The following is a 14,410-nucleotide window of genomic DNA, read 5'->3' on the forward strand; positions in this document are numbered from 1 at the left end:
TAGACTTTGATTCTCACTGACATCTAATATTTAAATATGACCTTTGAACCTTTGTGAAAAAACATTTTCTTCATTTATTACTCTGTTATGTAACTCAATATTTAGAACTCATTTAAAATGAAGAATGTAAATCCAACTAGGAAAATGATGCTTTTGTTTTGTGAATAGTCATATTTCTGCTCTTATGGAAATCATTTTATACTTAGTCTTAATTTTGAGATTTCCTTCTTTCTCAGTATCAGCAATACTTACACTTTTCTGTAGCATTTGGTTTGTTTTTAAACTCATGGACACTCTGGATGGTGTCAATGATCAAATTTGTCTTTTTTTTTTTTTTTTTTTTTTTTGACAGGCAGAGTGGACAGTGAGAGAGAGAGACAGAGAGAAAGGTCTTCCTTTTGCCGTTGATTCACCCTCCAATGGCCGCCGTGGCCGGTACGCTGCAGCCAGCGCACCACACTGATCCGATGGCAGGAGCCAGGTACTTATCCTGGCCTCCCATGGGGTGCAGGGCCCAAGGACTTGGGCCATCCTCCACTGCACTCCCTGGCCACAGCAGAGAGAAGGCCTGGAAGAGGGGCAACCGGGACAGAATCCGGCGCCCCAACTGGGACTAGAACCCTGTGTGCCAGCGCCGCAAGGCGGAGGGTTAGCCTATTGAGCCGCGGCGCCAGCCTCAAATTTGTCTTATGTTCATTGATTAACTTGCCTCCTTGTGAAAGTATAAGTAAATTTTATCACATTTTCACAATAATTTGATTGCATTTTATATTGCTGTTCATTCTTTTTCTTTTGTGTGTATCTGTTATAGGTTGAATTATGTTTTCTCAAAAAGATATGTTTAAATCCTAATCCCTGCTACCTTTGACTGAGAAAAAGGTCTTTGCAGATATAATCAAGTTAAGATGAAGTAGTCCTTAGTCCAATGACTGATGTCCTTAGAAGAGAAGAGAACAGACAGAGGCAGAGATAAGAATGCCATGTGAAAGAGAGAGGCAGAGACTGCAGTGAAGTATTTATGAACCAAGGTATGCTAAGGTTTGCAAATCAACCACTAGAAGGTAGGCAAGGAAAGGTGACTTCCTAGTGCCTTCAGAGGAATTCTGACCTTACAGACACTTTGATTTCTGTAATTGTGAGAGGATATGGATACTTTTCTATTGCTTTAAGTCATCCAGTTTGTAGAATTTTGTTATTCCAGCCCTTAGAAACTGATAGCTCCATGTATTTGAGTGTGTACATACACATGTAGGTATGATGATCACTCACTTCAGAGTTCTTCCCTTTAACTTAATATTTTATGAAATGTAAAAGGTTGGCCGGCGCCGCGGCTCACTAGGCTAATCCTCCGCCTGCGGCGTCGGCACACCGGGTTCTAGTCCCGGTCGGGGCGCCGGATTCTGTCCCGGTTGCCCCTCTTCCAGGCCAGCTCTCTGCTGTGGCCAGGGAGTGCAGTGGAGGATGGCCCAAATGCTTGGGCCCTGCACCCCATGGGAGACCAGGATAAGTACCTGGCTCCTGCCATCGGATCAGCACGGTGCGCCGGCCGCAGTGCTCTGTCCGCGGCAGCCATTGGAGGGTGAACCAACGGCAAAGGAAGACCTTTCTCTCTCTCTCTCTCTCTCACTGTCCACTCTGCCTGTAAAAAAAAAAAAAAAAAAAAAAAAAAAAAAAAAAAAAAGAAATGTAAAAGGTTTAAATAAACATTTCCCTCATATACTGCCTGGATTGTATCTCTTTGTTCAAGGTAGTTACTAGACTAGATCTTTTTATAAAAATGTAATTAGTTCTGTATTGCTTCTAGGGCAATGACCTTTCTTACCCTATACATTTTCCTGACACTACCAACAGTAAACTTGTTTGAATTTTTTCAGAAGGCTGCCTCAAAATTCCCAAAAGACCTAATGTGATTAGGGAGCAAGTGACTTCTGAGCTTGAGACTAGAGAGTCCCTTTTTATGGATTCATGTGGGTGTTTCATTAAGATGAAATGCATCTGTGATTTGCTAAGAGATAGGTCAGGCTGGCGGCACACATCCAGGGTTGTCTCTTCATGGCATCTGCACTGTGTAATATGGTCATATAAAACCTCTTGGTGCGACAGCAAGCAGATGCACTGGAGACATTTCCTAAGACAGAAATAGATGAATGGTAAAGACATTTTCCTTCCTCATTTCCATTTTATGCATTTCAGGGTTTGTCAGGGGTGAGCTGTGCTTTCATGTAGATGATAATGCAATACTTTAAAGGAATCGAATCAAGCAAGATTCTCTTTAAGCTGTAGACTGGCTTCCTGTTATTTTCTTGAATGTTTTCTTTTACTCTTGAAAACAGTCAGAGAACCTTAAAAGCAGGGAGGCAGCTTTTAAGCTTGCTGTCATCATTCAGATCAATTTGGAGCCAAGTCCCAACTCCCACTCCCATCTTTTCTAATTTTGATGTGTATTCTCTGTTGGCTACTGGCCAGAGCAGAATTCGGGAAATGATAAATACTCATTTATTCTCAGACACAGCAGTTTGTGCTGAGATGCGAGACAGTATTTACAGTTACTAAACCTATCGCATTTTCTGGTGTGTTTATTAATATCAGTTGGGGCTGCCGTTGGTGTCATTTGCACTAGTGATGGTCAACTTTTGCTGGCAATGGAAGCAAGTTTGTCATTTTTAGTGGCTTTTCTGCCCAATGATCTGTGTTTCTTCAACTTTCAGCAGTGGCTTATGATAAGAATGTCAAATTAGGTTGAAATGAGCTGGTTTAACATCAGCTGGTCATAACCAGAAATTACATTGCTGATAAATTTCTTTTAGATAATGTGTCAACTATCAGAGAAACTCAGCAAATCTTAAAATATTTTCAGAAGAGGAATGGTTCTAATGTTCAAAGGGAAAAGTATCTCTGATTTTTATAATTTGGAGTGATTTTTGGCAAATAGGTTGATCTGGCAGAGAAATACATCTTTCATTTTTTAAAAATATGTAATGGCCATTCAAGTTATTTTCTTAATTTATCACCAGACAATTGGGTTGATCAGCAGATTGAAGTTGGTGGACGAAATGTAAACCTCAGAGTCGTTAGTATCCGATAGGTTTAGGTGCATCTTTTTCTCTGAGCAGACTTCAAACAGATACCATACAGCTGAAAAACATCTTGCATTCTGGCATTTGACAAACACTGAAAGCATCCGAGGCAGTGAGTCGGCACAATCTGAGCCTGCTTTGGCACAATCATCCAGAACTGATACGGTGTCCCTGATGAGGCAGGCCCACTACTCTGCAGAGGATAGCCCCTCTCCCACAAGTATAGCCTTGTATTTACTCACTTTTAAAGACTGACTAAAGAAGAAACAAATCATGATTACTTTGGCTTGAAAGACTATGCCACCATGCAATTATCCTGAAATTATGCAGGTAAAAAAAGCATGCTCGCTAAATTATCATTTAATGGTTTGTAATAAAGAGCTATGTTCACTTGCTTTCAAAACAGAATATAGGAAATGGAATGGAAGGTCTGTGAGTGTGACATGAAAGCTTAGAATGATCATTCACCAGAGGAAGTGACACAAAGCACATGAAAAATCCGAGATGAATCCAAGTAATGTATAAATATGCAATTTACACTTTAAAATCATTTGCTCTACCTCAAAACATAGAATGTTTTTAAGGTAGCAAATTTGGATTACTAAAAGGAAGCTTGGATTCTGTTTCTCCCATAATTTTTTTTCCTTTGGAAAATAATGTATTTTACTTTATTCTTTCTTGTACTTAAAGCTGAGTGACACTATTAACATAGTCTTTGTCTCAACCAGAAGAATGAAAAAGATGGAAACCAAGGAAAAAGAGATACCTAATGGTCAAACTATAAATTTTATGTGCTTTTTTTAGACAATGGTTATTACAATATTTCCAATAGTACTGAGGGTATTGATAAGATACTATACAGTCCTAAAAACAATTGAGTGTCTTGGTTCTTTGTCCTACTCATTGCTATCATGAGTCTGAAATCTAACATGGTGCTCAGAAGCAGGAACATATCACAACAGATTGTACATTTTTTAAATATTTATTTATTTGAAAGTCAGAGTTACACAGAGAGAGAGAAGGAGAGGCAGAGAGAGTCTTCCATCCGCTGGTTCACTCCCCAGTTGGCCGCAATGGCTGGAGCTGTGCTGATATGAAGCAGGAACCGGGAGCTTCCCCTGGGTCTTTCCATGCGGGTTCAAGGGCCCAAGCACTTGGGCCATCTTCCACTGCTTTCCCAGGCCACAGCAGAGAGCTGGATAGGAAGTGGAGCAGCTGGGTCTTGCACCGGCGCCATGTGGCATGCCAGTACTGAAGGCTGTGGTTTTACTTGCTATGCCACAGCCCTGACCCCATACATTTTTAAGGTAGTGTATTTTAGTGAGATAAGTGTAGTAGCTTTACAGTCTCAAAACTCAAGTTTGACACAGACTCAATGACTCAGTAACTATGTGATCTGGGGAATTTACGTGATCCAACAAGTATTCAGTTTCCTCATCTATTAAATTGGGATATTAGTAGTAAACCTATCACAAGAAATTGTTCAGAAGATCAAGTGCAGTAATAAATGCAAAGCCTAAAATAAAACCTAGCACTTTATAATGGCTCAATACATGTTAGTTGAATTAATATCATGCTTGGCTGGCACCACGGCTCACTTGACTAATCTTCCGCCTGTGGCGCCGGCACACCGGGTGGGTTCTAGTCCCGGTCAGGGCGCTGGATTCTGTTCCGGTTGCTCCTCTTCCAGTCCAGCTCTCTCCTGTGGCCCAGGAGTGTGGTGGAGGATGGCCCAGGTCCTTGGGCCCTGCACCCGCATGGGAGACCAGGAGAAGCACCTGGCTCCTGGCTTCGGATTGGCACAGCGCGCCGGCTGTAGCAGCCACTTGGGGGATGAATCAATGGTAAAGGAAGACCTTTTCTTTGTCTCTCTCACTGTCTAACTCTGTCCAAAATAAATAAATAAATAAATAAAAATAATAAAAAAGAAAAAAAATATTGTGCTTACTGGGACTGGTGCTGTGGCGCAGCTGGTTAATGACCTGGCCTGAAGCACTGGCATCCCATATGGGTGCCAGTTTGGGACCCGGCTGTTCCACTTCCAATCCACCTCTCTGCTATGGCCTGGGAAAGCAGTAGAAGATGGCCCAAATCCTTGGGCCCCTGGCTCCTGGCTTCAGAAAGGTGCAGCTCTGGCTCTGCGGTCAATTGGAGAGTGCACCATCAGATGGAAGACCTCTCTCTCTGCCTCTCCTCTCTGTGTAACTCTAACTTTCAAATAAATAAATCTTAAAGATCATGCTTACTTAAACACTAATATTAAAATGACCCAAACAGAGCTTGAATATCATTTGGGAATTGGAGCTATGATGCAGAGGAAATCTCCAAAGATTTGTTTTTGTTCTTATGCAGGAAAAGGAGCAATAGCATGCAACATCAGTCTGTATGTTATGTGAGCCGGCCAGCTATGTTGTCTCTTGATAGATTTGGCATTCCACCCCCCCCCCCCATCCTTTACTGAATGTGCTTGAAAGTCTGAGAGCTATGTATTTTCCTTTCTTCTTGGCCTACAGGGTTGTGGATTTGTAGTAGATTTCATCAGTGAGACACATTTGCTTAATATTTGGAAGGCAAACTAGAGGCAGAAACAATGATCTGTTGAGGTGGCTCATAGAGGTTCAAGGAAACCGATTAAAACAATCACAGGGGAAATATTTACAACACAGTTATTGGGAGATGCTACAACGAATCAGCCTACCACTGAGTAGAAATGATATTTTATCAGCATTGGTAGGCAGGTAATTGGGCATTGATAGAAGTGAAGTTTTGCGGTATCCTCTGGATGTTTCCTTAATTGTCATCACTTGTCTCCATGCTGCAGTCTTTTTTGACCATTGGAAATGTTTAAGTGGAATTCTTGAGCTAGAGTACAATAGCAATTTTCTGATTGTCAGAATTCAGTGGCAGACCTGTGTTAGAAGTAGCTTTCTATGTCCTTTGCCCTTCTTATAGTTTAATAAAATACCTTTTGTTAAATTTTGTCCTCCCTAAAATACTTTATTTTTCCAATAATGTGTTAAGATGTATATATGTGAATATTGGTATATTACTTTCACAGGACTCATGTCAAGTTGAAAATTAATAAGGCTCTTGAAAAATCAGTGATAACAAAATTGAGTATATTTGTGAGAATACTAACCATAGAACTAATATGAGTATGAAGATAAGCTCAGTAGAATTAAAGAAATAATTGAACCTACCAAAAATACTTGTGGGGCATTTAGTCTTGAATTCTTGGACATTTATAGGTTTTAGAAAATTTTAAAATGGGCCGGCACCATGGCTTACTAGGCTGATCCTCTGCCTGTGGTGCCAGCACTCTGGGTTCTAGTCCCGGTTGGGGCGCTGGTTCTGTCCTGGTTGCTCCTGTTCCAGTCCATCTCTCTGCTGTGGCCCCGGAGTGCAGTGGAGGATGGCCCTAGTGCTTGGGCCCTACACTCGCATGGGAGACCAGGAAGAAGCACCTGGCTCCTGGCTTCGGATTGGCGCAGCGCGCCAGCTGTAGTGGCCACTTGGGGGATGAACCCACGGAAAAAGGAAGACCTTTCTCTCTGTCTCTCTCTCTCACTAACTCTGTCCAAAAAAAATAAATTTTTTTTAAATGAAGAAGAACTTGTTAGCATTTGGAGTGAGAGAACTTCCGGTTTTATCTGAAGTCAGAGAGCCAGAAATATACTACCTTTGAATAAGCCTAAATTTTTTTAATTCAGCTGAACTTGTATATCAGCAGTTGACCCAGATTTACGTAGTGATTATATTATTTAGTTAAAGATTTCCTACACTGAGCTATTGTGATTGTCTATTTCAGAGGTGGTAATTATTTCTTTTAAAGAAATATAAATGAAAGACTCAAATGTAAGCTAGAAAGTTACAAATTTCTTAGAAGAAATGAGATGAAGAGCTGTATGAATACTAATGTGAGAAGTGATTGCTTCTAGATGAGTAATTAAATATTCCTTATTGTGTTTTTTGTTTTTCTTAAAATATACTTAGTTTTTAGAGCAGTTTTAGGTTCATAACACAAGTAAATGAAAGATCTAGCAATTTCTTTAATACACTCTAAACTTGCAAAAGCATAGCTTTACTCGTTCCCTACTTAAATAATACATTTACTCTCATCAGTGAACTTACATGGACACATTGTTATCACCCAGTGTCCATAAATAAAATTCAGGCTCATTCTTGGTGCTGTGTATTCTTCGGGACAGTGACTTGTATGTGCGATTGTAGTATCATACGGAGTAGTTTCATTGCCCTGAAATCTGCTGTGCATTACCTATTCAGCCCTCCATCCCTCAGTCCTGGGAACCACTGTGTAGTGGTGGTAGATTGTCTTAATTTTCATTTCCCTGATCATATTTGATGTGGCCATTTACCTGCATTTCTCTTATGACATATGAAGTACAATATTTTTATATGGATATTTGCCATTTGCATATCTTTTCATGAGGTGTCTATTAAGATCTTTATCCTGTTTTTTTTTTTTTTTTAAGTTTATTTATTTGTAAGGCAGAGTTACAAAGAGAGAAAAGGAGACACAGAAAAATCTTCCATCTGGTGGTTCACTCCCCACACAGCCTGGACTGGACCAGGCTAAAGCCGGGAGCCAGGAGTTTCTTCTGTGTCTCCACATGGCTGTAAGTCTGCTGCTTTCCCAAGTGCATCAGCAGGGAGCTTGACTGGAAGTGGAGCAGCTGGGACTACAGCTAATACCCGGATGGGATGCTGGCACTGCAGACCACTGCCTAAACCCACTGAGCCACAGTGCTGGCCCTTTTAGTGTGTTTTTAACAAAGGTTTTTGTTTTATTATTATTGAGTTTTAAAAGTTCTTTGGATATTTTGGATAATAGCCTTTTAATTTCCTCCTCCCTGCCTTCTTTCCTTCCTTCCTTCCTTCCTTCCTTCCTTCCTTCCTTCCTTCCTTCCATCCATCCATCCATTATTTGAAAGGCAGAGTTACAGAAAAGCAGAGGCAGAGAGAGAGGTCTTCCATCTGCTGGTTTACTCCCCAAATGGCCACGACAGCCAGAGCTGCACCAATCCGGAACCAGGAGCTTCTTTAGTTCTCCTACATAGGTTCAGGGGCCCAAGGACTTGGGCCATCTTCTATGGCTTTCCCAGGCCAAAGCAGAAAACTGAATCAAAAGTAGAGCAGCTAGGACTCAAACCAGTGCCCATGAGGGTTGCCAGCACTGCAGGTGGCCAGTTTACCTGCTATGCCACAGCACTGGCCCCAGATAAGAGTCTTTCATCAGAAATGTTGTTTGCAAATGTTTCCTCTGAATCTATGACTTGTCATTTTATTTTCCTGTCAGTGTCTTTTGCAGAGCAGAAGTTTTTAATTTTACTGGAGTCTAGGGTGTTGACTCATTTATGGATTACCTCTGGTTATTATATCAAAGAAGTCATTACCAGGGTTAGTGTTGGGGCAAAATGGGTTAAGCCGCTGTCTGTGATGCTGGCATCTTATATGGGTGCTGGTTCAAGTTCTGGCTGCTCCACTTCTGATCCAGCTCCCTGGGAAATCAGTGGAAGATGGAAGTGCTTGGGCCTCTGCACCCATATGGGATACCTGGATGAAGCTCTTGGCTTCAGCTGGGTCCAGCCTTGGTCATTGTGGCCATTTGGGGAGTGAACCAGTGGATGGGAGATATTTCCCTCTCTCACTCTATCTTTCTCTGTATCTCTGCCTTTCAAATAAATGAAATAAATATTTAAAAAGAAATAAAAAGTCATTGCCAAACCCTGGGTCATCTAGGTTTTCTTTTTCTTTTTTAAAAAGATTTATTTTTGAAAGAGTTACAGAGAGAGAAGGAAAGATGGAGAGACAGATCACCATCTGCTGGTTCATTCCCCAGGTGGCTGCCAATGGTTAGTGCTAGGCCAGGCTGAATGCAGGAGCCAGGAGCTCTATCCACATCTCCCATGTGGGTGACAGGGACTCAACCATTTGGGTAATCTGCTGCTGATTTTCCCAGACTTCTAGAAGGACCAGAAATGGAACAGCTGAGACACAAACTGGCACTCATTTGAGATGCTGGCATTATAGGCAGTGGCTTTACTAACTACACCACAATACCAGCTTCTAAGTTTTCTTTTATGCTATCTTCTAGGAGTTTTATAGTTTTGGAATTATATTTAGAATTATCCATTGCAAGCTGTTTTTCAGGAAAGTAGTAGGGTCTTTGCCTATATATATATATTTTTTGCATGTAATACTCAGTTATTCCAGCACCATCTGTTTTTTAGAAGACTCTTTTCTCCATAGTATTGCCTTTGTTAAAGATAAGTTATTTATATTTATGTGGGTCTATTTCTGTTCTCTCTATTCTATTCTCTTAATCTATTTGTCCTTTTGCCAGTACCATACTGGCTTGATTACTATAACTTCATAGTAAATATATATTTTTTAAAGATTTATTTGAGAAGCAGAGTTATAGACTGAGAGGGAGAGACAGGTCTTCCATCCACTGGTTCACTCCCCAATTGGATGCAATGGCCAGAGCTGGCTCTATCTGAAGCCAGGAGCTTCTTCCAGGTTTCCCATGCAGGTGCAGGGCCTGAAGCACCTGGACCATCTTCCATTGCTTTCCCAAGCCATCAGCAGAGAACTGGATCAGAAGTGGTGCAGGTGGGACATGAACTGGTACCCATATGGGATGTCAGTGCCACAGGTAGAGGCTTAACCTATTATGTCACAGCACTGGCCCTGGAGTAAATATTTTTTTTAAAGATTTATTTTATTTATTTGAAAGACAGAGTTAGAGAGAGAGAGGTAGAGACACAGAGGGAGAGACAGGTCTTCCATCCGCTGGTTCACTCCCCAGATGGCTGCAATGGAGCTATTGTGAATGGGACTGATTTTAGAAGTTCTTTCTCAGCCATGACATCATCTATGTATACAAAAGCTATTGATTTTTCCGTGTTGATTTTATATCATACCACTTTACCTAAGTCTTTTATGAGTTCCAGTAGACTCTTAGTGGAGTCTTGTGATCCCTTATATATAGAATCATGTCATCTGCAAAAAGGACGTTGACCGTGGGTTTGTCATAAATTGCGTTTGTCATAAATTGCCTTGTGTTGAAGAATGTTCCTTCTATACCCACTTTGTTTAAGGTTTTCATCATGAAAGGGTGTTGTATTTTATCAAGTGCTCTCTCTGCATCTATTGAGATAATCATATTTTTTTTCCTTCAATTTGTTGATGTGACTTATCACATATATTGACTTGCAAATGTTGCACCATCCCTGCATACCAGGGATAAATTCCATTTGGTCTGGGTGAATGATCTTTCTGGTGTGTTGGGTTCAATTGGCTAATATTTTGTTGAAGATTTTGGCATCTGTGTTCATCATGGAAATTGGTCTATAGTTCTCTTTCTTTGTTGTATCTATTTCAGATTTAGGAATTAAGGTGATGTAGGCGTCATAGAAGGAGTTTGGGAGGATTCTTTCCCTTTAAAGTTTCTTAAAGTAGAAACTTAGGTAATTGATTTTAGATCTTCCCTCTTTTCTAAAATATATTTAATGCTACAAATTTCCCTCTAATACTTGTTGTCACATCATCCCACAAATTTTGATAAACTATTTTCTTTATTTAGTTCAAAATATTTTATAATTTTCTGAAGTTTTCTTCTTCAATCCATCTGTTATTTAAAAGTGTACTATAAAATCTCCTATATTTTAGGGTTTTCCAACTATCTTTTTGATATCAAGTTCTAGTTAATTCCATTGTTGAGTGGATGTTGTATAATTTTTATTTTTAAATTTGCTAAATATATTATATGGCCCACAGTGTGTTCTATCTTGAATGCTATGTAAGCTTGATAGGAATGTGTATTGTGTTGCTATTAGGTAAATTAGTTTATAGATGCTTATTGTATCTAGTTGATGGTGGTGTTCAGTTTGGCTATTTCACTACTTAGTTTTGGCTGCTGGATCTGTCTGTTTCTGGCAGATAGTTTACATTTTCAGCCTGTGTTATGAGTCATTTTTAATGAACAAAGTGGAAGTGATCATTGAGGTTGTTGTATGTGATGAAAATGTGGTAGAGTCTGTGTAAAAATCTGGAGAAAAAAACATATTCATTTGACAGTCTTTCTTAAGTGTAGACAATGCATCAAACTGATTTTGCAATGATGGCCAATATGGATATAATTCCTTCTTTCATAGAGAATGTGGTCCAGTGAATAAGATTGACAAGCTCAATGAGTTGAATGGTGTTCCCCCAAAATTCATGTCCACGAAGAAACTCCATAATATGGCCTTATTTGGAAACAGTAACTTTGCATGTGTGATTAGTTGAAGATCTTGAGGTGAAATTACTGTGGATTCAGGGCTTCCTATAAGAAAAGACCTAGAGATACTGGGAAGAAGGCCATGCAAAAAGTGACACAAGTGATACCTCCCCAAGCCAGTGAACACCAGGAACCATCAGAGGCTGGAAGAGATAAGGAAGCATTCTCCCTGAGAGACTTTGGTGAGAGAGTGACCTTGAAGAAACTTTTGTCTTCTGGCTTTCTGAACAGAATAAATATGTGATTTTTAAAGTTATCTAGAATATGGGACTTTGTTACAGCAATTCTAGGAAGCTATTAATTTCAGACTTCCAGATAGAAAGGCTGCGTGTATATATACGTATCTTGGTGTGAGAGAGGCCTGAAAAGTTTAGGATTTTTTTTTTTTTAAAAGATCACTTTCATTCAATTATGAAGAACTAATGAGAAAACGAAAAGATAAAGTTGAAGATGTAAACATGATCTAGATGATAAAAAAAATTTTAAAAAAGCTTTAAAACTATTCCAAAAAGTTTGGAATTTAACCCAGTAGCAACGGAAATCCTTGAATGCCTTGGGGAAAATGAAGAATTTGAAATGCTTGGCATATCACTGTGGATGCAAAATGGAGAGTCTAGTGAAGGGTGTGTGCCTGGGGGTGGGGAGATTGATTATGTGACTGAGTGGTGCAGTGGTGATAGGAGACTGACTTTGGGTAGACTTATGGCTGCAGCCACTAACAGAAATGTAGACTTGCCTTTGAGATATATACTGATCAGGTAGTATTCACTGTGGTACATAAAAACTGCTGAATACTTACTGTGTGCTGGATGTTTTTATTTAACTTTTTAAAAGATTTATCTTATTTATTTGAAAGAGTTACAGAGAGAGGTAGAGACACAGAGAGAGGTCTTTGATCCACTGGTTCACTCCCCAAATGGCCGCGAAGGCCAGAGCTGAAAAGCCAAAGCTTCTTCTGGGTCTCCCATATGGGTGCAGGGGCTGAAGGACTTGGACCGTCCTCAGCTGCTTTCCCAGGAGCATTAGCAGGGAGCTGAATTGGAAATGGAGCACCTGGGACTGAATCTGCAGCCTACGTGGCATGCCGGTGCTGCAAGCTAGGGCTTTAATCTGCTGTGCCACTGTGCTGGCCCCTTGATTTAACTTTTTTTAAGATTGATCGATTGATTTGAAAGGCAGAGTTACAGAGAGGCAGAGGCAGAGAGAGGGAGAGAGAGAGAGAGAGAGCCGTATTCCATCCACTGATTCATTTCCCAGATGGCTGCAATGGCTGGACTGAGCTAATCTGAAGCCGGGAGCTAGGAGCTTCCCCCGGGTCTTCCCATGCGGGTTCAGAGGCCCAAGGACTTGGGCCATCTTCTGCTATTTTCCCAGGCCATACCAGAGAGCTGGATAGGAAGTGGAACAGCCAGGACTTGAACCAGTGCCTGCAGGTACTACAGGTGGCAACTTTACCTGCTATGCCACAGCTCTGGCCCCCTAACCTTTAATAGTCAGTATTAGTTTCTCTGTTTTATAGAAAGATGACACTGAGTCTTAAGGAATTTGCTCAAAAGTATGCAATGATTAAGGTGCAGAGCCAAGACCAAGACTATTCTCAAAAGTGTTCTGCTAAATATTTTAAATATACTTTGTGACTGAGAGTTCAATGTACTTCCTAGCTTGATGGGGCAGAGAACAGAGGAGAGGGAACAGGTTTGTGAAGGATGAGCTTGTCTTTGGTTTCAGACACATTGACTTTTGAGGTACCTCCGGGTCCTGTTAGTGGAGCTAAATTAGTCGGCTTTTCACTGCCATATTAAATATTGAGGCAGACTAATTTTATTTTTAAAAATGATTTATTTATCTTATGGTTTTCAAGGCCAAAAGGCCAAATAACATTCCACTATGGGTAAGGGCCACAGTACAGAAGATGGGACCATGTGTGTGAGAAGATCACATTGCAGTACAGAAGAAATAACCCCCAGTGGCCTAATGACTTGCTACTGGTCCCTGCATCTTAAAGGATCCACAGCAGTTCTCAATACCAGAACTCTTGAGACCAAGCCTCCAACACATGGACCTTCGGGGAGAACACATTTAAACCATGTCCAAACCACAACAGATCCAAAGATTCATAGACAGGGCAGTGGGAACATGTGAAGTAAAAACCATGAGGGTGGTGTTGGCATTTTGGTGCAGCGGGTTAAGCCTTGGCTTGAGACACCTTTCAGAGTGCCAGTTTCAGTCCAGCTGCATTGCTTCTGATCTAGCTGCATGCAAATATGCCTCAGAAGGCAGTAAATGATGATTTGTGTATTTGTGTCCTTGCCACCCACGTGGAAGGCCTGGATTGAGCTCCTGGCTCCTGCTTTAGCCTGGCCCAGCCCTGCTTGTTATGACCATTTGAGGAATGAATGAGCAGCTTAGAATATCTGTCTGTCTTTCTCTCCCTTTCTGTCCCTCTGCTTTTCAAAGAAATGAATAAACAAGCCTTTATAAAGGAATTATATTATGTAAAAATGTTAAACATGGAACCATGGAGTTCACTGAGATGGTTCAGGGAGTGAATAAAGTGAATTTCCAGGACATATTCCTAGGAATATCAATATTTAAAGGTATGGTAAAGGAAGAGGAGCCCACAGACAGACTAATTATAAGTTGTTAGAAAAAGGAAGATAATGGGGCTGGCATTGTGGCACTTCAGGCACTTCTGTAATGTTGACATTCCCATGGGTGGCAGTTCAAGTCCCAGCTGCTCCACTACCTATCCAGCTTCCTGCTGGTGTGCCTGGGAAAGCAGTGGAAGTGACCCAAGTCCTTGGACCCCTGTACCCATGTGGGAGACCCAGATGGAGTTCCAGGCTTCTGGCTTCAGCCTGGCCCTGCCCCAGTCATTGCAGCCATTTGGGTGTGAACCAGTGGATGGAAAACACCTCTTTTCTCCCTCCCTCCCTCTCTCCCTTTCTTCCCCCACCCCCATAACATACTTGAATATGTTTAAATGACTGTGAAAAGAAGGCAGTAGAGGTTGTAGAGGTGAAAATTTGAG

The sequence above is a fragment of the Oryctolagus cuniculus genome, chromosome 11 (assembly GCF_964237555.1).
Source record: "Oryctolagus cuniculus chromosome 11, mOryCun1.1, whole genome shotgun sequence".
NCBI classification, from domain to species: Eukaryota; Metazoa; Chordata; class Mammalia; order Lagomorpha; family Leporidae; genus Oryctolagus; species Oryctolagus cuniculus.